Genomic DNA, 24116 nt, shown 5'->3' on the forward strand with positions numbered 1-24116 from the left:
GGGTGGAGGGACTGAAGCGCACCTCGGATCCTTTGAAGAAATCCTCCGATAGGCTCTGGTGTACGATATGCATGCCGACATAGCAATATTGGACACCGCCAAGGTCTACCGCGAGGGGGTTCTCCGGAAACTAGCTAGCTGGAGAGTCACCGAAAACCTTGGGAACTACATCAAGGACTACCTCAACAATCGTCTCTTCCGAGTGGGAATCGGTAGCCTACAATCCTGAACATATGTGTAAGAAACGGTAGCCCACAAGGATCCGTCCTCGCCGTCACTTTATTCCTCGTCAGGCTGAACTCCCTCTTTGCATATAAACTGCCAGGGGGAGTTTATATTTTCGTCTACACCGACGACATCATAATCATCGTAGTGCGAGAATCGGCCACTGAAGTGCGGATAAAGATCCAAACCGCAGTAAACGCCATCGGAAAATGGGCTGAAGCAGTGGAGTTCAACATAGCCGCATCCAAACGCTCAGTATCGTACTGTTGCAATTCCTATCACCTAGCCACTAACAGACCGGTCAAACTCAGAAATAGACTTATCCCTTTCCGCAGAGAACCAAAAATCCTCGGTATCACGCTGGATCGCCGCCTCACATTCGTATCGCACTTCCGGACTGTCAAAAGAGACTGTGAAAGCAGGAAACGCCTCATTCGAACCACCAGTTCCCGGCTTCCGACATGGAACAGGAGCACTGCTATAAACGTCAGTAGTGCGCTCATCAACAACAAAATATTCTACGGTATTGAAATAACCAGCCACAACTTGGACGGGCTCATGGAGATCCCCCCCTGTACAACGGAACAACTCGGTTGGCCTCCAACCTACTGCCGAGCACTCCTGCCAAAGCAGCCTCTGTCAAAACTGGCTTTTTTCCCTTCTCGGTGGGCAGCCGCTAACATCACACTCAGGCGCGTTCTGGGATTTCTCGATAGAACTTCTGGTAGCACTTGTACCCTCCTGTAAACAGCTCAAAATATTTTCCTGGAATACACCGGCACAGACCTCCCAGAAATAGTTCGCCTTCACAGAACCCGGGACCGACCCTGGTATACGAGAAGTCCGAACACCAAAACCAACCTATCCAGGTCGCTACGAGCAGGCCCTACGAGCTGATGAACCAACGTTTCCCGAACCACGTCAGGATCTACATTGACGTTTCTAAACTGCAAAAAAAAGTTGGAGTGGGAGTCTGCGGAATAGGAGCTGGTCTGGACTACTGCCTCCCGTTTTCTCGGCATAAGCTGCTGCCATCAGTCTCGCGATTTCAAAGAGACAAGAGGGAATACCGACTATCATTCTGAAGGACTCTATGTCGGTTGTATCCGTCCTGAAAACGGGAACATCACGCCACCCTTACATACAGGCAGTATGTAAGTACACTTGCGATCCGTTGACTACGATATGTTGGGTACCCGGTCACTGCGGGATCAGCGGGAATGAGGAAGCCGACTTATTGGAAGCTCGTAGGAGACAGGCCCGAAGATTACTGACCAAATTGTTCCCATAAACGGATATTATCTCCCATTTCAAAACAGAAATCACGGCTCACTTTATTAACCACTGGAGGAGCACACCTGGCCACCTCCAAAAATCAAGGGAGGATCAGAGTGATGTACCGACCGGAATAACAGGCTCGAACAGAAAGCCCTCTCTCGCCTACGAGTTGAACACACCAAAATATCTCACGCACATACGGTCACGCGAACTGACCCCCCCCCCCCCTCACAGTAGTCGGAAAACACTAAGAACGTGAACTTAATTCACTAGAGGCCAAACCATCAAATATATTCACAGGGTGTCTTCGGAGAAATTGTTTGTATGCATATTCCCCACAATCTGATAACAATTGAAATTAGGCATGGCTTACTATGATCAAACTAAAGAAATAAACTTTTTATGCTGACGAGGTAGAAAGTTGGTGTCTTCGACAAAGTTTTGGAAATGCTCATAGTGAAGAATTTTGTTGAAGAACTTGAGCTTATAGGACTAAAGTTTATCGATTTATAAGGCGTTTTCTATGGAAACCCCCTTAGATCTAGTTTTTTTTAATATGACTTTTTTCATTGTGTCTTTTCGTGCAAACTATGTACAAGACAAATGTGTAGGTATTAAAACTACATAATATTGTCGAAGACTGTATGTAAAAATGCTCCTTCGTTTCAAAGTTATTGACGATGGTTACACTTTTTACACCAACTTCAATTACGTATAAGAAAGAAAGATGCAAACCAAAATACACGAACACGCACTTTTTTCACTGTCTAAACTATACACAATAAAGCTAAGAAGGTTTGGTGTGTGGCACTCTAGAACCCTATGAATAGGGTAAGGTTACTTAATCATGTTTTTTACCTTTTCCATATAAAAATCAGCAAAAAAACAACAGCGACGGAATAGCGATTTGTGTCAAACTGCATTTCAAACTGTGATGGAATCACAAAATTATCGCTAAACATAGTGTGATTACACAGGTGATAAGCACCGGTCATTTTACACAAAACTTGCTCTAGAATATTTCAGCTAGAATTTTAAATAATTCAACTTTGAAAATCCAAAGAAAACATATATCGAAGAAGCTTGTGCTTCACCTTGAGAGTTTTTATAAAATCTATCATACACTGACAGAAGCTGTCTTAAAACTTGAAACACGATTTTATTGTATAGTTTCTGTGGTTTTCCCCCTTTAACCGAAAACACTTCGCCATCACTTACAACGCAAACAAAAATAAATAAATGATCATCCCTCCCTCCCAGACGGTACCAACCGAAAAACATCCCCTTCGCTACGGTCCCCAATTCCCCACCCAATAACGCTTTTGCCCTGATTCGGAAGATTGCAACTCCGGCCCACAAGCCATTCGCTCATCAAGCAGCGTCATCCCCCTTCGGAACCAGAAGCGGATCGGGACCTGTACGGGAGCAAAAAAAAAATCGACTTCTGTCGTACACGGTCTCCCTTACGGTTCCGGTTTCCCCAGCGTAACGACGGAATCAGGAAATAAGCTCACTTAATGTTATGAATGAAAATGAAACCGAACACTAGCACAATTTCCCCCCTCCAAACCCTATTCATCGCAGGGAAACCGTCCTGAGAATTGTTCGTCGGTGCCTATTCCCGGCAGATTGGTGACGTCGTAATAAAGTCTCTGACTTGGTCGGCCGTATACTGTGCTGCTGGTGACGTTCCTGGCACATCTAGCGTTTCTTGCGTTTGTTGATTTGGCAACGAGCAGAATCAACATTCACGCGCGAGATACCATTGCCGCATTCAACGGCATGACATGGACGACGGAACGGAGCCCGCAAAAGGTCTCCCCCCCGGAAAATTTATACACTTTATGCGATTTTTTCCATTAAATTAACGAACGAATACACTTTCACGACTCCCGGGCATTCTGCGTGTGGGTATGTATTAGGAGTGGGGATGAGAGGGAGAAAAAAAAGCGAAATGATATTTTTTTTCTTTGCTTCGCTTGGCTAGCTCGCAGTCAGGACTATTTTTCTTCCGGTGCCCATTGATGCGTGGATGACCTGAATGTATGTGTGTGTGTTTGTGCCTTTGTGACAAGTGCGAAAAGTCGTAACGCGATGATGGCTTCGAGGGAAATGTGATTATAGGTAATATACCAGTCAGTCAAGTGGCAGCGGCTATTTTCATGTTTTTTCGGAGATGCTAGATGATTTGAGGAAATGAGTTTTCTTTATTTTTGGTGTTTGCAGCTCAAGTTTATTTATCTTGTTAGGATGTTTGATGCAACCACAAGCGATTAGATCTGAATCATCATCATCATCATTGTGACAGAAAAATCCGGATACTCCGAATCGTGACCGAATTTTTTTTCCATTTCCAGGATACTGATCTTGGCCCGCCATTTTCCAGTCTTCTTGAACACGCATCTTCCTCGATTGCAGATAGCCAGCAAATGCGGGATCTGTCCGGAAGCCGAAGATCTGCTTCAGGTTCGCTGTTGAGCATAACTTTAACTCTTCCGGCATTCACGCTACATATCCAGCCCACAGTAGTTTACCGTGTTCTATCAGCCTTCCGATATCAGTATTTTGTATACTGATGGTACATCTCGTAGTTCATTGGTCCGTGCCATCCTCCATTTTCTATTCTGTACGCTGAATACGTCGCTCAATCACACCCAACCCTCGATAATCTATTGTCTTGAAAGCCTAGGCCTCATGGCAGTACAGAGTAACACGGAGTATCAGTGATTTGTATAGAGCAAGTTTTGTGCGCTTCCGTAGTTTACGAGACTTTAGTTGTCTACGAAAACCATAGAAAGTCCTATTTGCAGCCGCAAAACGGTTTTTTACCTAGCGGACAATATGTCAAATGTCACCAGGTGAATGAATTCGTCGACAATCACTTACCGTACCCCATTCCAATGCGAAATCATTCTTGAACTGAATACGGTAAAAATATAACTTTCAGAAAGAGAAATAAGTAGGTAGCAGTTTAATTTTCACTAAAACTAAATAACAAGGTTTGATAATGTTTTTGTAAATTGTGGGGCGGTGCTTTTTGAAAAAAATAGCTGCTAGGGTGGATTCAATTTTACTAAGTCCTAAAAATAAACATTCGATTCATTCAGGAAGAACGAATTGGTTTACCGACATACGTGGATCATCTATTCCCGGTCAGCACATTGTGAAAAAATCTTAATAGAAGCCAAATGTCGTTAATGGTAAATAAATATCATTTGCTGGCATTTAGACGAGTAGTTTGAATGTATATTATTTTGTTTTACTTTTATTAGTTTGATTTTCCAATTGGTCAATTTACAAGCTTCTACTAGCCATCTTTTTCATGTTTATTCGGTTTATAATGCTTCCTTTTTGTACTACACTAACAATCTCTCTCATTCCAAACGTACAAACGCTTGCGACCATCACAATAATACAAACCTGGTCATAAACGCGAGCATCCATCATACATACTTACGTCCGCGATCTCACCAACATTAAAACACCCCGCTAATTAAGTGAACGGTTTAGCTCCTTTAAATCTGCTATTGCGGTCTCAACCATCGTTCGGGCGATCATGAATCGGTCACGTTTGGAAGTCTCTACCCGCGGTCCTAGCAGCCTAGACTCATGCCTTCAGATGGACCAATAAAAATTTCGAACTCTCTCCTAGTATCTAAATCGTACATTGCAAATTAAGCATTAGATTCACGGTCCGCGCGATCATTCAAGAATCATTCAAGAATATGCGAATGGACATATGGTTATAAAATTCAAATCTATCCTCGCGAAGTGTACGTATGTACACACCAGTAGAACCAACACGTTAACGTACAAACGCTTGAGATTTTTTCGTGATCTCACAAACATGAAAACATCCCGGCGATTGAGTGAATGTTTTAGCACTATAAACTCATAAACGCGGTATCAAGCGCTGACTTTCTAACAAATGTGTTTCCGCTAACAAAAATCGGTCACGTTCGAAAGTTCCTCGGCCATAGTAACATAGGTCCATGCCAAAAAAAATACGTTCCTACCCATAAAACAACACGTCCCATAACGTCATGACCGGAAACTTTAGTGATATGGGGAATCTCACTCTCCACTACCATTCAGCACGTTACATACAAACGCTTAAGACATTCGCGAGCATCCACTCAGAACTACGCACATGGTCTCACAAACATGAAAACACCTCGGTAGTTAAGAGTATGTCTTAGCACTGATAATCTTATAAACGCAGTTTGAAGTAGAGATGGTCGGGTTCGGGTTTGTGGACCCGAAATCCGGACCCGACCCGAACCCGCCGGGTTTCGGGTCGGGTTCGGGTTTTGTAAATTTAAACTTCTCGGGTTCAGGTCGGGTTCCGGGTTTTCAAATTTCAATTCCTCGGGTTCGGGCCGGGTCCGGGTTTTTGAAATTTCAAACTTTTGGGTTCGGGTCGGGCTCGGGTTTTTCGAATTTGGAATTTTCGAATTCGGGTCGGGTTCAGGTTTTTGAACAGATCACACCCAACTGTTTCTTGACGCTGTTTGCGTCTACATACAACACCCAGTCTCTTTTTGTAGTATTAACTTTATTTACTTTACTTTACTTCGTGATACGAATGGATGACACATATAACCTTACTAAATTTTCCACCTTTAAATCGCTAGAATTCGTTATATTTTCTGATGCTCTACTATTGTATTTTTTATTCATGTATAAAATTTCTTCTCTTCAGATTCACAAACTGTCCGAATTATTTATGCATTATAAATACATGAATTTCTACTAATTTAAGGAATTAATCTTAAAAATATGGTGTGCTCTGTTCAAGCCATGAGCGGATTTGTAAAAGATTGGAGTCGTTCCGAGAACTCCATTGGAGATGTCGAGGTATCTCTGCTGGTGCGTATACTATGCTAGCTAATGATGTGACATCAAGAACCCGACAGAGAATCTCGATTGACACCCTTCGACACAAGTTTAAGTTTGACCGTACCAACCAGTAACGCGGGTGAAGTCGTGTAAACTGTCTAATGCGACTTGCCAATTGACAGTGCTTAATTTAATACATGTAATAAATTATACAAACTACTCTTGCAGGAATGGTTTTCGAAAAAAAAAACTAGAAATTTTGGTTAAGTGCGACGGGCAAGGTTGTTTGAATCTGTCATCATTATGCCTATTGTTTCCGCAGGCGTTAGCCGTTGGCCGATTTACCCTACTTTCCGATTAAGATATCGACGATTTATAAGTTTCTCAGAACATTATAAATGCGACGTTTCATAATATTAAATAGAAATGCCAATTTCTCTCGCCAGTAATTCGTTTGTAACTGGACGCGTATGGTGCTACTTCAGGTTCGAGTGATTCTATAACTATTTTGGATGAGCTTTTGATGATTCTTTTGGATGATCCTTGGATCCAGCTCGGATGCCTAAATTTAAAAATCTTCGGGATCTTTGGTGGCTTCTTCGTATTAACAAGTCCGGTTCAGATCGGGTTTCTCGAATTATAACTTTTCTGATTCGGGTCGGGTTCGGACTTTTTAAATTTTGAAAATACCGGGTTTGGTCGGGCTACGGTTTTACAATATTTTTATTTTCGGGTTCGGGTTTTGCAATTTTAAAATGTTGGGGCTCGGGTCGGGTTCAGGTTTTTAAAATTTTAATATATCGGGCTCGGGTCGGGTTCGGGTTTTTCAATTTTTAAGCTTTCGGGTCGGGTTTGGGTCGGGTTCGGGTTCGACAAAATTGAAACCCGACCATCTCTAGTCTGAAGCGGGAACCTTCAAACGCCCATGTGCGATAATGCATAATTTTGTCACGTTCGGAAATCTCTTCCTTCGGTCTTAGTAGCCCAAGTCCATGCAGATCCGTTGAGTAGTCTTTTGGCGCCCTTCGCAAAGACTCAATGTTGCACCCCTTTGATGTTAACAAGTATTGTCTGTTGCAGTAGATGATTTTTCCTTAACTGCTGCACTGGCTTTTCCGTGTTGTGACATATGACTTCAGAATTGCCATCTAGGGTTCTGCCCCGGATGTGTAATCAGCGTTTTGTGAGCACATTGAACTCCACTGAATTGATTAGAAGAATTAGGTAGGAGGGGATAAGTTTCGTCACAAGCAATTTAAACACACGAGTACTGTTGGAACCACTTCAGAAGAAGTTCCTCCATCAGAGACCACCTCTCCGTAATTTAAGATGAGTTATTTCAATACAAGATCAAAAGTAAGTGGTGGCAGATCGTGCAGTCGTACCTCAAATAATCATTCATATATACTAGAATGCTAAGTTTGCTGTTTCCCTTGTTATTGATAATTACATTAGAAACTTTGGTGACCTGATAAGATCGTTTCGGTTAAAAAACAGTTAGAACCATACTCCTTGCCGACTTCCAGAATTATTATTTCCTCACACAAAGTGCACAGAGGGCGAAAGGTATAATTGATCAGAATGGACACATCTGTCGGAGAAATTTTGGTCGATTTTTAATCCTTTTCGAAAAAAAATAATGATACTTTTAAGAAATGCAGATAGCTGTAATTTCTCAGCTAATCCCGGCTAAAGCCATCAATATGGAGTACTAACAGTTCACTAAAGTTTTGTGAAATTTTAATTATGAGTTCACTACAAATTTGTCTGTAATATCATCATCATGGTGTTTAAAGGCATTTTCTCGCTGCATTTTCTCGGGAAAATTTGTGAAGTAGGTTGACGCAAAGTGTTTAAAGGCGACGGACTGAGTATTTATACAAGAAACGGTAAGTTCAGATCGATTTACTAAGCAGACAATTTATGAGCGAACACAACCCGCATCCTTCCGGATGACGAATAAGATTCGCCATTGAAGAAGCCTTCGTTCAAAATAATATACATTAAACTCCATCGAACCGCGTTGGATCTGATTTCGGATCCAAAATCTTCCACTAAGTGTCAAAATTTCGTCCGGATAATCTGAGATTTGTGATTGCCTGCCTAAAGAAAGCAATTGACTGGCGACAAGTATCATACGATGGACTACCGCGCCTGCATGCCCGCCCACGAAGTTGAGATTGATGGTGCGGTTACGGATTCGAGTTTTTCATGTGTCGATCTACTAAAGCACGGGATTGGCTGTTTCAAGGACCGCTTGCTTCGGTAAGCGAAGGTTTTATAATGGCACCGGCACAAGACGGAGCAAAATAGTATGCTCCTAAAAGCTTGTATCGGGTGACCTTCAGTGGAATTGTTTTGCCTATTGTGAGCTTTACTTTCGGACAATAATTCAAGGTTTGCCTGAAAATGGCTCATTTATGTTGACTTATTTTAGATGATTCCTTGGAGGGGGCCAACTTGCACAACTGAATGCTACGGGTCTACCATTAATTGGGCCAATAAAAATGACACTCGTATTCACTAGACAACACGTTCCATGGTGACATGACGGGGAACTCTAGTGATATGAAGAAACTTACTTTCTTCTTGCATCTTCTCTAACCATTAGGCATGACATTCACAGTCCCCACGATCATTCAAGAATACCCGCGAATATGGGTATGGCCAGACGGTCGTAAAATCTATAATTTATGCATCCGAAGTTAAATACACGCTATCGCAAGCGACAAACACGTTAGCATACAAACGCTTGAGTCCTTCGCGATTCTCCACGCATATTTACTTCCGCGATTTCACTAATAAGATAACGCTCCGGTGACTAAGTGAACGTTTTGGCATTTTTAAATTTACAAACGCACTCTTAACAGTAAACCTACAAATCCCTGCGTTCGTGCGACCATGAATCGGTTACGTTCAGAAGTCGCTACTCGACCCTAATAGCCTAGGTCCATGCCTTCAGTCGGACCAATAAAAAACAGGACGCTCTTATCCACTAGACAACACGTTCAATGGTTCATGACCAGGAACTTTAGTGGTGTGGAATAGCTCACTCTCTTCTATCTAAACCGTACACCGAAAATTAAGTATCAGATTCGCGGGTCGCGTGGGATTGTCCAAGAACACACGCGAATATGCGAATGAATACACTGTTATAAAATCGAATTTATACACGCGACATAAATACGCAAATGCGATCGACCACGTTAGCGCACAACCGCTCGAGCCGTTCGCGATAATACACGTGATCGAGAAGACCCTACACCCGCACGTATCTAAACCGTACAATGAATATCACCAAACCTACTTATTCGAATCATGATTAGAGAAATTGTTGCACTCAACTCTTCAAATCAAGAATTGGTGCATCTGTTGATCAGAGTCTTATTATGCTAGTATACAATGCACTATGCATAGTCACTACCGCAAGACTTTGTACATATTACTGGAAACCCTATTCTAAAAAAAAAAAAATTCATAGCTGAATCTAATTCTTTAGCTTTTTAGAAAGGAGATACAACTTGTTTCATTTTTCGCCATCCTCAAAACAAACATCACTGTAGTGGTAAAAGGCGACTAAAGCAACAAATAAAAGTGAAAAAATAACAGGCAATTGTTTTGGAAAGTTTGAGGTTTCTATTTAATGGAATCATTTTTATTTGGATAAAAATGCAGATATTTTCAAGACGCTCACCATTTTAGTGCGAAATGAGCGTACGGGGTTATTCGGACCCCCTATTCCATCAACCACCGTTCAGCGGCTACGGATGAAGTTTTTGCAACGCAATTTTTCGCTTCTTATGGTATTTTTCCAATAAATAAACATAATTCCATTGTAAAAAAATTACGGTCTGAATTCTGAAACCCTTACATTATGAAAGGATAGAAAAACGTAGATCGTCGTCGTCGCCTAGCGCTGCCATAGAGTGGTGCAAATGAGCTTTTATGGTACCAAAATGTAGCTGAGGTTTCAAACTAACAATTACGACCTTTCACTGATAAATTTTTTCACATCTATCCACCTAAAAGGGCAATTTGTGTAGGTAGCTCCGAATAGCCCCGGGTTTCCCTAAATTTTGTAAGAAATAAAAAAACATCATTTTGACCATTTTTTGGTGATCTTTACTACAAAGTATGCTTTTTCACATCACAGCACAGGTATTTGATGTTTAGTTCCATGATCGGGGATACTGCTATTTGAAAAAAAACTTTAGTCATTGATGTTTTAAAGCAAATTATGCGCCTTTAAATAATCTTCAATGCGTCAAAAGGGAACTTAGGCTTAAAAAAATTAAAAAAGTTATAGAAATAAAACCGTTTTTTTGAGGAACACCCTAAAGCTTATATTCGGATTTCTCGTGCGCTGGAAAGTATGAAAGATAGAGATTGCGTGGCTTCAGTAAATTTGTCTAAAATGTGCTGTACTTCATCTACATCGAAGATAGTCAAGCTCTATCTAGAACTGAATTCTAGCCAAACATGTCAAATGGTCCTAAGTGCAAATGACAGTTTCTCTTTGTTTGCTTTCTCTTTTGCTAACAACTCGGCTGTTTATACGTTTGTTACTCAACTCTTAACACAATTAGATAGTCGAAATCAGAGTTTTTCGATATATCCTGAAACAATATTGAAAAACTTTAAGATGACGCCGTAATAATCGAAAGAGAAAGTAAACAAAGAGAGGCTCTCATTAGCACTTAGGACCATTTAAAATGTTTGTCAAGAATTGCTGGCGGCCAAAAGGGGCTAACCCACATTTTGAATTTTTTACAGGAAATAGAAAAAACTACCGCATTTCAAAATTAACATTGTTTTAATTGTAGAAATAAATTATTTTATTAGTATTTCATTGACCCATATTGTCTAGAAAAAATAAAATCATTACATGAACTACTGTTCAATTCACGAGCATTTTTGTAATTCGGGGGGCAAAACCGGGAGTACCCAGCGTTCATAAGGGGCTAACCCACAATTCACACGTCCTTTCGTTATCTTTCGTGGTAGAGTTATGGTGTTTTGGCAAAGTTATTGTGTGACATCTAGCGCTTTAGTTGATTATTTCATATTAGTTCGGAAATCAGTCGCTTGGTCGGCGCTGTAATCTACTTTTTAATGGAACGAGATAGAAAGATGGTATCTACGGCAAAGTTATATGTATCCGGTAATTATAAATATATCTTCTGAAGATATCAACTTTATAGGTCCTACAAGTTTTGAAATACGGCGCTGTTTTGAAAACATAATCTGTAAGTAAATGTGTTAACCACAACGTTCTCTATCTCGAAACATACAGGACCTACAAAGTTTGCATCTTCAGAAGATATGTTTAAAATGATAGAACCGCAACTTTCTCGAAGACACCATTTCTATCTAGCTTCATTAGAAAGTTGATAACAGCCCCGCCCTAGCGACTGAATTCCGAACTAGTGTGATTTAACCAAATAAAGCGCTATGTGCCATACAGCAACTCTTCCAAAGACACCATAACTCTATAACGAAAGATAATAATTGATTTCACGTTTTTCAACTTTCCGACCACAATGTACCGTTATTCTCTTAATCCACTATTGCTCGGCGAACTTTTAATGTAAGGACATGACACCTTCACTGGAATTTTCGAAAAAATATGCTCAATAATATACATTTGTGCAAGAAATATATTTTAGATAGAATGCATGGCTACTATAACAAGTGTATGAGCGTCCCTTACCTTCACGAACGACTGTTTGGACCGAAACGTCAACGTACAATGCAATCCAACTACAAACAGTATTATATCGAGTTCACCGATATGTGAGCTACATCACAAAATTTTCTGACTGCGACGCGATTGACTACTTTTGTTAAAACCTCGAAAAACGAACCAGAAAACTTGAATTTCCATAAGATTCAATGTGGGGTTGGTCTCTTTTGGACGCCAGCTAGTACTGGGTCCACCATGGTCAACTTTGAGCGATAGTAGCAAAAAATCTAAAAATTATTTTCAAAGTTTTTAAATGCCAGTACACGTGGATTACTTAGAACTATCAAAAAATGCAAAAATGTTGATTTCGGTAAAAATGTGGGTTAGCCCCTTTTGGACGCCAGCCATTCGACTGTTAACAAAGTTCAATTTTAAATGTTGCTTAATTTAGAACCACTCTAGCTTCTGTTTGAACAAAACGAGATGCCTTGCACAGTACTACAACTTTCCTAAACATAAGGCTAAGTCATTTAGTTTTAGACCACTCTGCACTGTCGGTAATAATACAGCGGCTCACAGAGCCATCTGTGGTGAACTAACGTCGTTATATGGAGCAATGGGAAGGAAAATTATATTAATCATTTTTTGACTTCTGGCCAGCTTTCCAAAATTTTTGACCACTGTGCCACCGTGTGAACCGATTCCCTGCATATACACGAACGAGTGTACCGTCCGGATGATATAACCATGACGTTGCTCGTTTAATATTCGAGCGATGAATGATTAGAACGAGCACGGGACGTCTCTATTTATAAACATCCCTTTGCTATCTATTTATAAAAATTATATGCCAACGTTGCCGAAAATCTGGAGCTTGTACCGCTTATTGTATCGTCTGGACATTACAGTCCACATGTTGCTCGTTTGGCAAGTGAGCATCGACTGATACAAAACGAACAGGCTGGGTCTGCATAAATAACCTTTTTGTATGTGATGAAATGTTTAGATGCTTCTTTGTGACAGCTCTGCTTGAAATAGGCTTACCAATCTCGCATTTTCCTCTTTGTTGTCGGAAGACTTTCTAAAAATCCGTTTTTGCTTTAATTATAGCAGTCGTACATTTTAAGACTTTGAATACAAAACACGTGCACTTATTTCCGTCCAGAAAGTGCAAAAATATTGCGATTTCGTTTGGTACAATGGAACTGCATTCACGAACTGTGAACTGGTTGAGATTGATACTCCGTTTGGTACAGAAGTTTTTTTTTACTGATGAGAACCTTCTAAAAATACCTTCTACCTAGGCAGCTTAATCGGACTATATGTAAAAGGTGCTTTATTCCCGATTAAAAAAAAAAGAATTCACTCGCAATTTAGGCCCTAGTAACTGTTGACGAATCTGGAATTATTGAGGACGAAAATCAACTGGAGAAATTAGTCTTATGAGGATTTTATGTTGAACGAAAATATCGAAATAATGATGTTAATATTTCCGATCTAATGGTATAGAAAGTTAGGTATTCTGTTGAGTAGAATGAGAGTTAATAACTGTAAAAATCTTACGCGATTTTTTTGTAATTATTCTGAAACGGGACCCGTTATTCCCTCCCCTAGGTTGACGGGTTTGACGGTATTGCAAACATCATCGAGCAGCACCTGACAGACAACTGTTTTAAGATGGTTATTGCTTTATGCCTCGATAGTGGTGCATCGAGAAGACCGAGAGGGTTTATGGGCTTTTTTATGTTTTGTGTTTTTTCATACTCCGCACCAGCCTAAACTAACAGTCAGCCAACAGCCTGTGGACACTGGCAGTCAGCATTGTATGATGAAATCCTGTTTTTTTCGATTAAAGAGGTTTTTATCTTAAAGTCATTCGCCTCTTCGGGTTAGAAAAATGTCTTACGAAAAATTTCTTACCCTATGTGCGGGGTCGGGACTCGAACCCAGGTGCGCTGCGTACAAGGCAATCGATTTACCAACTACGCTACGCCCACCCCCTAAATCCTGTTTTTGTTCTAATTCTATTATTTTGATTTTCCACTACTGATGTATACCAAAAATAATATCGGTCAATTTATACACTTCTAGTTAATATCTTTGCATCTTATCTCTTTATTCGGCATGTTACCCTTTTATTACTATATCCAAAATTAGATTCATACTAACACTCACTAACACAATTAATTGCATGTTTCTCATATACACTCACAATCTCTCCCATTCCAATCGTACAAACGCTCGTTTCCTTCACGATAACACAAACCTGGCCACAAAGGCGAACATGCAATTGCAATCATCTACACATATTCAAAAAAAATCCACCGCTCGCGCGAATATGAATCGGTCGCGTCCAGAAGTCTACCCTCGGTTATAGAAGCCTGGACTCATACCTTCAGTTCGACCAATCAAACAATGACGGCCATATTCACTAGACAAAACGTTCCACGGTGACATGACCGGGAACGCTAGTGATATGGGGAAACGGACTCTTCTAGCTTCTAACACTAAAAATTGAGCATCGGACTCACGTTCCGCGCGCAACCATTCAAGAATACATGCAAATATGCGACTAGCTACACGATTATAACATCGAGTTAATGCACACGAAGTTACACACTCGCTAGCGCAAGCGACAAACACGTTAACATACAAACGTTCGAGCTCTTCGCTCTATGAGCGCAGGAATAAGTTCGTTATCGTTGTACTGTATGGCGTAGCTCAACGGCAGACGATTCTGATCGTTCACAGCACCGATTTGGCACGATGCAACGCCGTACCGCCATTCGCATTGCACTGGTTCACATCGACACTCAGCTTGATAAGCTTCCTAACCGCCTGACTGTCTCCCTTCTGAATACACTGATCCAGAATCGTGGCACCATTCTCGCCGTGACAGTTCCAACCAATATCCTTTATCTGCTTGGCGATCTTATCGATAAACTCGTGGTTGATGTATTTCGCTATCTTGGACAGATTTATGCTAAGCTCAAACTTTTCACATTATCCAGGAAAATTTCGTAAGCTCGAAAATACAGCGCCATGTACAGGATCGTGGCCTGTCGCTCGTGTAGCCCCGTCAGATTGACGTGCGCATCGACAAACAACGATCCGAAGCTTCGCACCAGCAAATATTGGAAGAACTGTTGCTTTTCGAACGAAATCGCTTGAACGTCATCAGCCAGGAAGTCAAGTACTCGGCAATCGGAGCCTGCTCCTACAACGTATCCGATCTCATCTCTCGAATATCCGCGTAGTCCGGTGTCAGTGCTTGCAGCAACTTCAAATCAATGTTCTCGACTGATTTGAACAGGCGCTCCTGCTGTTCAACCCAACTCCACTTCATTTTGTAATGTTAATGTTCACCTTCAAATTGTTAGCCGGCTGGTACAGCTTGAAGTCATTACTCTTGAAGATCAGTCCATTCAGGAAGACTTTCACCTTGGTGCTGTGCGTGAAGGTGAGCATGTCGTAGGTCAGTGGATCGTGCAGCAAATACTCGCGTAGGTTCGTACCGCTGATGATCGACGATTGGGGCTTCAGTACGTACGAGTTGTCCTGGAACACGTTCAGGTCGGTTAGAATTTCGCAGAATTCCAGCGCAAATTCTACATGTGGAGCTGCTTCGTTGATGAATTGAGTTACTTCGTTGAAGTCACTGCACGGCAGGAACTGTCCAATCAGCTTCAGTAAGTAGGAGAGTAAAGATAGGATTGGAATTTATCGTGATACATTCGCTTGTTGCGCTTTACGATAGCGTCGTTGATTAGGCGGTTGGTAGTTTTCATGAACATCGTCATCACGGCGTACTTTTTGTCCAGATTGAAACAGTTGTCGTAGTAGTTGATCGCAAGCTGTTCGTGAAGTACGACGAACTCGAGGGCAAAAAATTCTGATGTCGTACTTTGGGTACCTTTCGTACAGGAAACTACGAACGATTCGTTTTATCTTGGCCATGTCCTGGTTGGCAGTGCCCAACAGTATACTGGTGCTGAAGTTGAAACTGATTGTTGCCAGCAAACCACTACCTTCCCGTAGTAACATCTCATACCGGTGGGCTAACGGCTCGTGGATACACCTCAGCAGATCGCTCATTTTATCGTCATGTTACTGGTTGAAGGTTTCCTGAAGTTCCTCCACCGCTCGTATACAGTCTTCAAGCTCAAAATATAGATAATCGAGGGTGTGATTCTCAAAGGACAACCGATTCGCCTCTCCTACGTACTGATTATAGGTTTTCACCTGAACACGATCCTTCAGCTGATGCACATTGCCTAGGTAGCATTTGTACGCTTCCACTTGCACTTCAGCGAGACTACACTGCACTTCAGCGAACGGAATCAACCGATTCTCCAGCTTATCGGAGCACAGCTTTATAGCGAAACGTTCGGTGTGTAGTAGTCCCTCAGCTCAATGTCCAAATTGAGCGGCAGAATCTTCCGCTGGATTCGTGGACTGTATTTTGTACTATTGCTGGTATCTGCCAGAACTTGCAGTGTTCGCTTGATCGCCAGTTCGCTCGTAACCTGATACTGAGGTAACTGCACCCTAGAAATCCCATCAACACAACGTAATTCTTCCGGGATACGGTTCTTGTAAGATTTAGGAACTGTTTCGTCTTCATCTCCGCCCGTACGATTTCCAGCTCCATTTTGAACAAGTTGTTAACCAACCGCGCCTGAATAGCGTTGCAGCTCCGGATTCGCTTTGAGTCTTGATTTTACGTAGTAAATAAGTTTCTTTTTCAGCGGTGCATCAAGTGCAGAAACAGATCATTTGTCCACTTCTGTTGGCTGCGGTTCTCCTTGTCCAGCAGATCTTTTTTGATTTTATCCAACTCGTCGCAGACAGCCGTCAGAATAAGCAGCAACTGCTTCTTGTTGATGATCAGCTTGTAGATGTCGTAGTCTGGATTTTTCTTGAAAATCGCCAGGAATGTCGCAAGACATCTTTCAATTTCTACCATTGGAAGATGGGCAAACTCGTGTTTGTCCTTGATGAAAAACAGATTGTCGTAGATGATTTTAACTGCCAACAGGAACTTGTCGTCAAAGTCGTTCAGACTGTCGGTGGCGTACTGCCCGGTTAGATACCGCGTATACTCCACAATCAGATCGATGCGATTTTCGTGCTCCTTGTCGAACTTTAACCGATCCAGTTTCTGACAGAAAGTGGATCTGCTGGTGAACATCGAAGTTTTTCAGCTCGAGAAACAGCTGAAGTAGCGGGACCGATCCACGGCGAATCAACCGGTAGAAGCATCGATAGTCCGACAGGTTGCGGAACTCTATCGCCAGCATGAATTTGGTCACGTCGAGAAAGTTTAGATTGATCGCTAGTTCGGAAGCGGTCAGGTTCATCGAATTCCGCAGATCGCAATCCGTACCGGATTCGATGAGGAATTGAATGATGTCATTGCGATTCTGCTGGGCAACGATCGATAGATGCAGTGGGGTGTTCAGATCTTCCGGAGTTTGATAGCCCAGCACAAAGTCTTTGAATTTTGATTTGGTCGCCTTCAACGACCAATTTACAGAATTCGCCAGCATACTTGCTGACGTATGTCCCTTGTGACATTTTCCGTGTTTTGCGAGGATTTGTTTACGTAGCACTAGTAATATTATGCAATCCTTAAAAGCTAATTTCCTTCTTCTATGCTCCTTTCTTTATTTTTTTTATGTATACCGCGAGGTGTTGGAATGTGTTACAATCACAGATGGTGAAGAAAACTTGTGTTTCCTCCGCGTGCTTCCTTCAGCTGTTTATGGTGGCACGATCGTTCGGCACTTTTCTTTCTCGGAACGATCGGGGCTGATGCTGCTGCTGTTGTTGCTGAAGGTACGAGACCACTTTCGGAGGTCGCCGCTTCATGCCCAGAGCCGTGTTTTGACGGACTCAACAAGATCGGTGCAAAGGCAGACAGATATGCACCCCTGGCCTCGAACACTAAAACTCACACCTTTCACGCACACACACACCACCACAGGACTCATAATTAGACTTTACATACAATGTCACTCGCAATAATTACAGGTTTTCGTCTGGCAATTGGGGGAAGTATATCTCAAACGCAGACCTTATCATTCCAATGATGGCCTTGGATCTGCGTTGCCTGTGTTCAAGGTACCATAGCTTCGTCCGTCAGGTCAAAGATGTATGAAACCCGCTAGCCACCACCCTCGGCCACAGTTGCCCGTAAAGGGAAAAAAATATTTCGAAACGGGACCCGTTATTGGAAAGCTATCTTCTACATTAGCTGAATTACAGTGATAAATTTAATAAATAGGATTAGAACCACAGAAGACACAAACTTTATTTTTTGCATTCACAAAAAGCGTTTGTCAAAAGCTTTTATCTCATTTCATTTTTTTTTTGGTTTATTGAACACGACTGAGCGTATGTCCATTCCATGTACCATCTTCTCACTAGCAGCCTGAATTGTAATCTACCAAGCGTACCGTATTTTCCAACCGCTACCTAACGCAACGTCAATCGAAATTCAGTTGAAAACTGTGTGTCAGAGGGGATACAATTTAATCTAATTTCCCTCGCTTTCCATCTTCAAACAGTGGAGGACGTATTTTCCACTGAATATAAATAGACCGAATTCCTAAGTTTGGCCTCGACACCAGCCCAATCTTTTTTATTGCGGGGAGGGGGATGGAAAATTGTACGGAAGCGCGGAACCACCGTTAAGAGAACGAAATTGACTTTTAAGTCGCAGGAGCAATTTCGAGGCTGAGTGTTTGGGCTTTGGACTTTAATAGATTACGTAAACATCCAAAAAATTTAAGAATGGGAGATAAAACGCCCATAGGCGTTTCGTGAGTAATAAGCGCGTTTATTTAGATGCGATGGAGCATTTTTAGCTAGAGACGAAGAATTTAAGACTGGCTGATGAGCAACTGGATGCTTTGTGGTATTTCACTCAACTATTTTATTAACTGAAACATTTCTCTAAGTTTGATGGACATTTTATTTTCTTTTTGATTTCAGGTAGTATATCTTCCCTTCAATAGCTCTTAGACGTAACACAACACTTAACACTCGCATCATCACCATCATCGCCAAGCCTACTGCGGGGCCAGTAGTCGACCTTTTACGACGATGATGCCAACAAATTTGTAAACGGTAATGAATTGAAATTTAGTGCGTCCCATAAACGAATGGCGGGACGTTGCGGCAACAATAAATCCGGCGGTTGGTCATTTCGGGAAATGAAAACATCTGAAAGGGCCGTTTCAACTTTAAAATTTAACTACCAAATATCAATTTCATTCCTTCCTACCCAAACACAAAGAGAGTGCCTCCGGTTATCTTGCAGCTCGGTTACGGAATAGGCGACGACACCACAATGCCGCCCGTCGCCAAGGCTACCCATCATCTGTCAAAAGGTCAACAACTGGCGTCAATAGATCACGTGCACTTCTGAAACCGCTCATCGACAGCTCGAGAATGTACTCTCCATCTTTTGAAGTTTGTGTGAACCCATAAAACATTTAACATATGCCCTCCTCCTCCGCTCGTTAGCAAACGAACGAAGCCCGGCGACAGGAAGAAGAGCCGAGACCGAACATCAAGCCAAAGCTATTTCCAGCGAGAGTGCATTTTGTACATTGCTGTCAAAGAGCAGAAAAAACATGCAGCAAAGTTCCGTTTCGAAACGAGACATTTAAATATGCATTACAGAGTGTCTCCATCGAACTACATTTACACCTAAAACGAGGTTGGCTCGTAGTGTGACGAACGAGATGTTCCATGATAAATGGGATTCTGCTGCCGCAGAAGGGGGGACGGCACGCGGTTACCGGACACGACGGTAGAGGTATCGAAAAACATAAATAAATTTTTGAAAACCTATGTCAGGAAAACGATCACGGAGTGTCTGTCGGTTGTCGGCTTTCGGTCTGTGCTCAAACCCTTACACGAGGGGCATTCCAGGGCAGACAGAGTCTTGCGACGAGTACTAATCGACCACGTGTTGGTTGTTTGGTGCCTGTCGCTGGAAAAACTGGTTCCGAGAAGTGGGACCAATATCTGTTCGACTACCAGTTAGAAATTAGTGATGAACGGGTTGGACGCAGCTGCTGGAATCTATAAGTTGACGGATTTTTCATTCACGGATATACAAGCAAAATTATCTCTTACCTTGCTACGAGAATCACTGTCTACCACTTGAAAAAATATTATGCTATATTTCTCCTTAGCGGAGAAATTTTTTTTTTTGCGGCATTAAGGCGAAAATTGTTTAAAACCATCTTTGCGCGTGAAGAGCACAAAACCTATAACTAAATTAGCTATTGAATTTGCGTCTCGACTTCGTCTCATCAGAATCCGACACTAACTTAATTACAGGACTAAGCTAGCGCCGGATTGACGCTAGCTCCAAAAACTTTAAAAGGAACTTTTCACCTCAAAATTAAAACTTCTTCAAACGCCACCAGTCACTGCCGCGTTGCATTTGCTGTTTCGTACAAAAATCAACGCTCGTTTGTACTATCTTGCAAATCTTTCATTGACCGCAACACAGTTATCGAAACAACAAAAACAACTGTTACCTACAACCAAATCAGAGACTGCAACCTTTCCAATACACAATCGCATAAATTTCCTAGCGGAGATCCTCTGACTCTTCCGCGTTCCGATCTCCGACTGTCCGGTTCCACTTCGGGCCTGGGAGTCTCGGCCAGTTATCGGGCAAAGAGGCCAAGACTAAGCACCGCCCGTTGACAGCTTTGTGGCAGAATGGCGGTCGTTAATGTCATCCTAAATAATGACGCGAGCAATGGCGGTAGCAACGGAGGAACCCCGGGCGCGTGTATCGAGGTAAAGGCAATGAATGCGCCCGATTGTACTGCTGGTGCTGCTCGCACTGCCGCATATGTTCATACATGCTGTGGATACAAAGACACCCAGGGTCTCGACTCCCTGCCCCGGTACGAAGAAAGTGTTGTGCTGTAATTGATTTTTAATAAGATTTGTGAGGGGAATTATCGGATGGAATTTGGCGCCTGGTGCTTTGTGCGCGATGTGAGATGAGCTGAGGAGGTCATAGCAGGCGAACCGTTGGCGTAATTTGTGGGATGACAGTAATGGAGTGCTGAATAGGGAGGTTGTGTAAAATATGAACCGGGCAAGAGCCGACTTCTCGATTTCCGAGGAGGAGTGTTAGGATGAATGAAATTGGCTTTATTTCAGAATATGGAGATGATTACTTCGTGTCCGTTTTCGGTTTGTGCGATTTCAGAACACAGATGTATATTTCGCCACATTCGCTTAACCCAATACCCGATGCAATTGGATCAGCTGGACACTGATTCATTTAGCAACATAACGAGGAAACTATCGTTGAAAGCTTATGGCATTTTCGTTTTTTAATAGTGCACTACACCGGTATAGTTGGTGCCACATATTTAAACTAGGGTGTAATCACTCTCTTTTTTGCACTACAACGGTGTAGCACGAGATAAAAACAAAAACGCTAATAAATTCCACAATTATTTTGATTCGGTAATAGGTGCAGCATCATTTACCCAAACACTAAATTGAAGGCTAATTTTAATAACTATCTTTTGTGAAACGTGAAATTCCTCTGTGCATTTCTTGCCTTAAACTTGTTAAGAGTTCCATGCGTAATTTTTTTTAACTTTGCCGTGTGTTTATGCAGTGAGGAAGTTCCTATGGAACTTATGTTGTCAGTGTTGCGAACTTGAAAGTCACTTTTTCAATACAATGCGGAGTTCACGGCTCCTCAGGAAGGTTACTAGAATTTTACACAGCCTGCTTTAACATTAACCAGAGAATCGTTTCATTTTTCGTCAGACCTTTCTGAACTGAGACCCGTGTTTCTCACAATACCACATCACGAACCGTAGAGCAGAAATAACGTTTATTCCGTTCAAAGTCCACTTGAATTTTCATCCCCCGTTCTTTATTGTAGGAACATGCTTAGCCTATATCAGCGTACAAGGAGACAGAATCGAGCAGAACGGTTTAGACAACGACACGACGAGACACTTGCATTCCGAAACTGTATCACAAATCTGACTACCCCTCAGTGACTGAGGTAACTGGAACTGTCAAATTTGAAATTTGAAGCAAAATGCAGGAAACTAGGAGCACTGATAAATGAGTTGTTATATTTTCCTAATAACTGTAACCCCCGGTTACACAGAGGAAAATATTGTGACAACAATAATAAACCAAATTAAATTGGCCGGAATCTTGTGAAATTCTAGCCTGCCAGTTCATAAAATGCCGAAGTGGCATAGGTAGGTTTGCTTTGAATAAATCCAATATAAGTGCTTAATTGTTTCGTTTCAGTAGTGATACAAATCACCGCCGAGTAGCTGCGTCAGACAACGATGCAGCACGACCACCGGCAGCGGACGCAAAGTGAGGGCGCTTGTCTTGATAACTCCTAGCAATAAGGACGTGGCATGCGGCAAAGGATGCAAAATGTAAACCAAAAACACGGTTCGATTCATAACACTAGTGTTTTTCCACTGCAAAACAATCTTTGGCAAACCAAAACTATGCAGGCATCATAACACTCACCGGTAACATAAGACCTTCCAGATTTGCTTAACGTTCGAAAAAACAGTTGTTTGAGAATCTTCATTAACAAAGAACAGTGTATACGGCTAGTGGGATCCAAGAAAATGAATGAGGTGAATTGTCTTTTGCTACCGCCAACAAATCTGCAATATGGAAGGGCGTTTCCAACAAGAATGAATGACCAAGGTTTGAGACATGTGGGACAAACGAGACCAGCGGTTGAACAATAATTGTTTTCCACCTAAGCGAATCATCCAATTGAATGTTCTATCACCAATTCTGTGCAGATTTTCAATAACAAGGATGTCAATCAACGGTCAGCCATCAACGGTCAGCCGTGAATGATATTTAGTTATCTCAACCGATAGCACATGATGGTTATGCTGTCTTGACTTGAACCTCTGTGCATGACCAAGTGAATTGAATGAACTGCTCAAAATCTTAGTCCTTGTGAATAAAACTTCCCTGTTAATATGCATTGCTGTTTTTATTTATATTAATAATGAAGTATCTATTAATAATGAAGTATTAATGTTCATACCGCCAGATTAATTTCATTTGATCAAACTTCGATAATTTGTTATAGCTCGGGGCGCCCCTAAGATCGTTCAATATGTGCGATGAATAGAATAAACATCTTTGGCTAAAGACAGGTTCTTATTTGCACAAAGGACCTTTTGAAGAATTTTGAGAGAATTATACAAAGCAACTTTATAAGTAAAATCTAAGCAAAAAAAGCTCCTCAAAGATATACACCCTTATTGTTGTTTACGACGAATGCGATATTCGAACGAAAGTGGTTCGTATTCTCGTTTATAACAGTAAAATCAAACTGGCTTACTATTAGTTCGAACCGCTTTCGAGCGAATCTCGCATTCGTCGTAAACAAGAATAAGGGTGATAGCATTAATGTATTAATACGTGATTCTGCAAATAGGATGCTCTGAATAGTGGCTACAAGTACTAAGTGAGGCATACTAACTAACCTATTCCGATCCACGATAAAAGTAATCGAAATCTGCCCAAACTTATAGCAGCGACTACACCGGTGTAGTGCACTGTTAAAAACAAAAATTCCATTAGTGTGCACCTCATCAATCGTTGTCAACGCATACGGAAACTGAGGATCGCAAACACCACTCAAACTTGACGATTGAATGAAATAAAGGGGCGTTATAGATATTGATAGATCGGACGGAGGCAGTGGTGCCACTGGTGGTAATATTCTGTACTCCATGAGTTGTTCCGATGTGGGGTTCACCGACATCTAAAGGAGGAGGTAAGAGTGATTTCATCTGGAACATAAGGAAAATATTTAATTTGTACTTTCACGTATTTCTAAAACCCGCCGTCTAGGTCAGCTGCCTTCATAAAATTCGTCATGATGGCGTGGTTAAGATGAACAATCGCCGCCGCTGATCCAGACTACCCCGCCATCCCATTGTGTAGCCACCACCGATTTAACACAATAAAACGTAGAAGGCATTTATTTCGTTTTCGTGAAGTGGTTACACGTCCGAAATCTCCTCCGCAG

At 41.7% G+C, this 24116-nt stretch overlaps 1 protein-coding gene and 1 pseudogene across 2 annotated transcripts in view; one reads left to right on the forward strand and one right to left on the reverse strand.

Annotated features, from left to right (window-relative positions):
- The window catches only part of LOC131690732 (roundabout homolog 2-like), an 834482-nt gene that overhangs the window by 163496 nt on the left and 646870 nt on the right, over positions 1-24116 (forward strand). The gene's annotated exons all lie outside the window — the stretch shown is intronic.
- Positions 14670-17843, reverse strand: LOC131687010 (uncharacterized; annotated as a pseudogene).

The sequence above is a fragment of the Topomyia yanbarensis genome, chromosome 3 (genome assembly GCF_030247195.1).
Source record: "Topomyia yanbarensis strain Yona2022 chromosome 3, ASM3024719v1, whole genome shotgun sequence".
Lineage (NCBI taxonomy): Eukaryota > Metazoa > Arthropoda > Insecta > Diptera > Culicidae > Topomyia > Topomyia yanbarensis.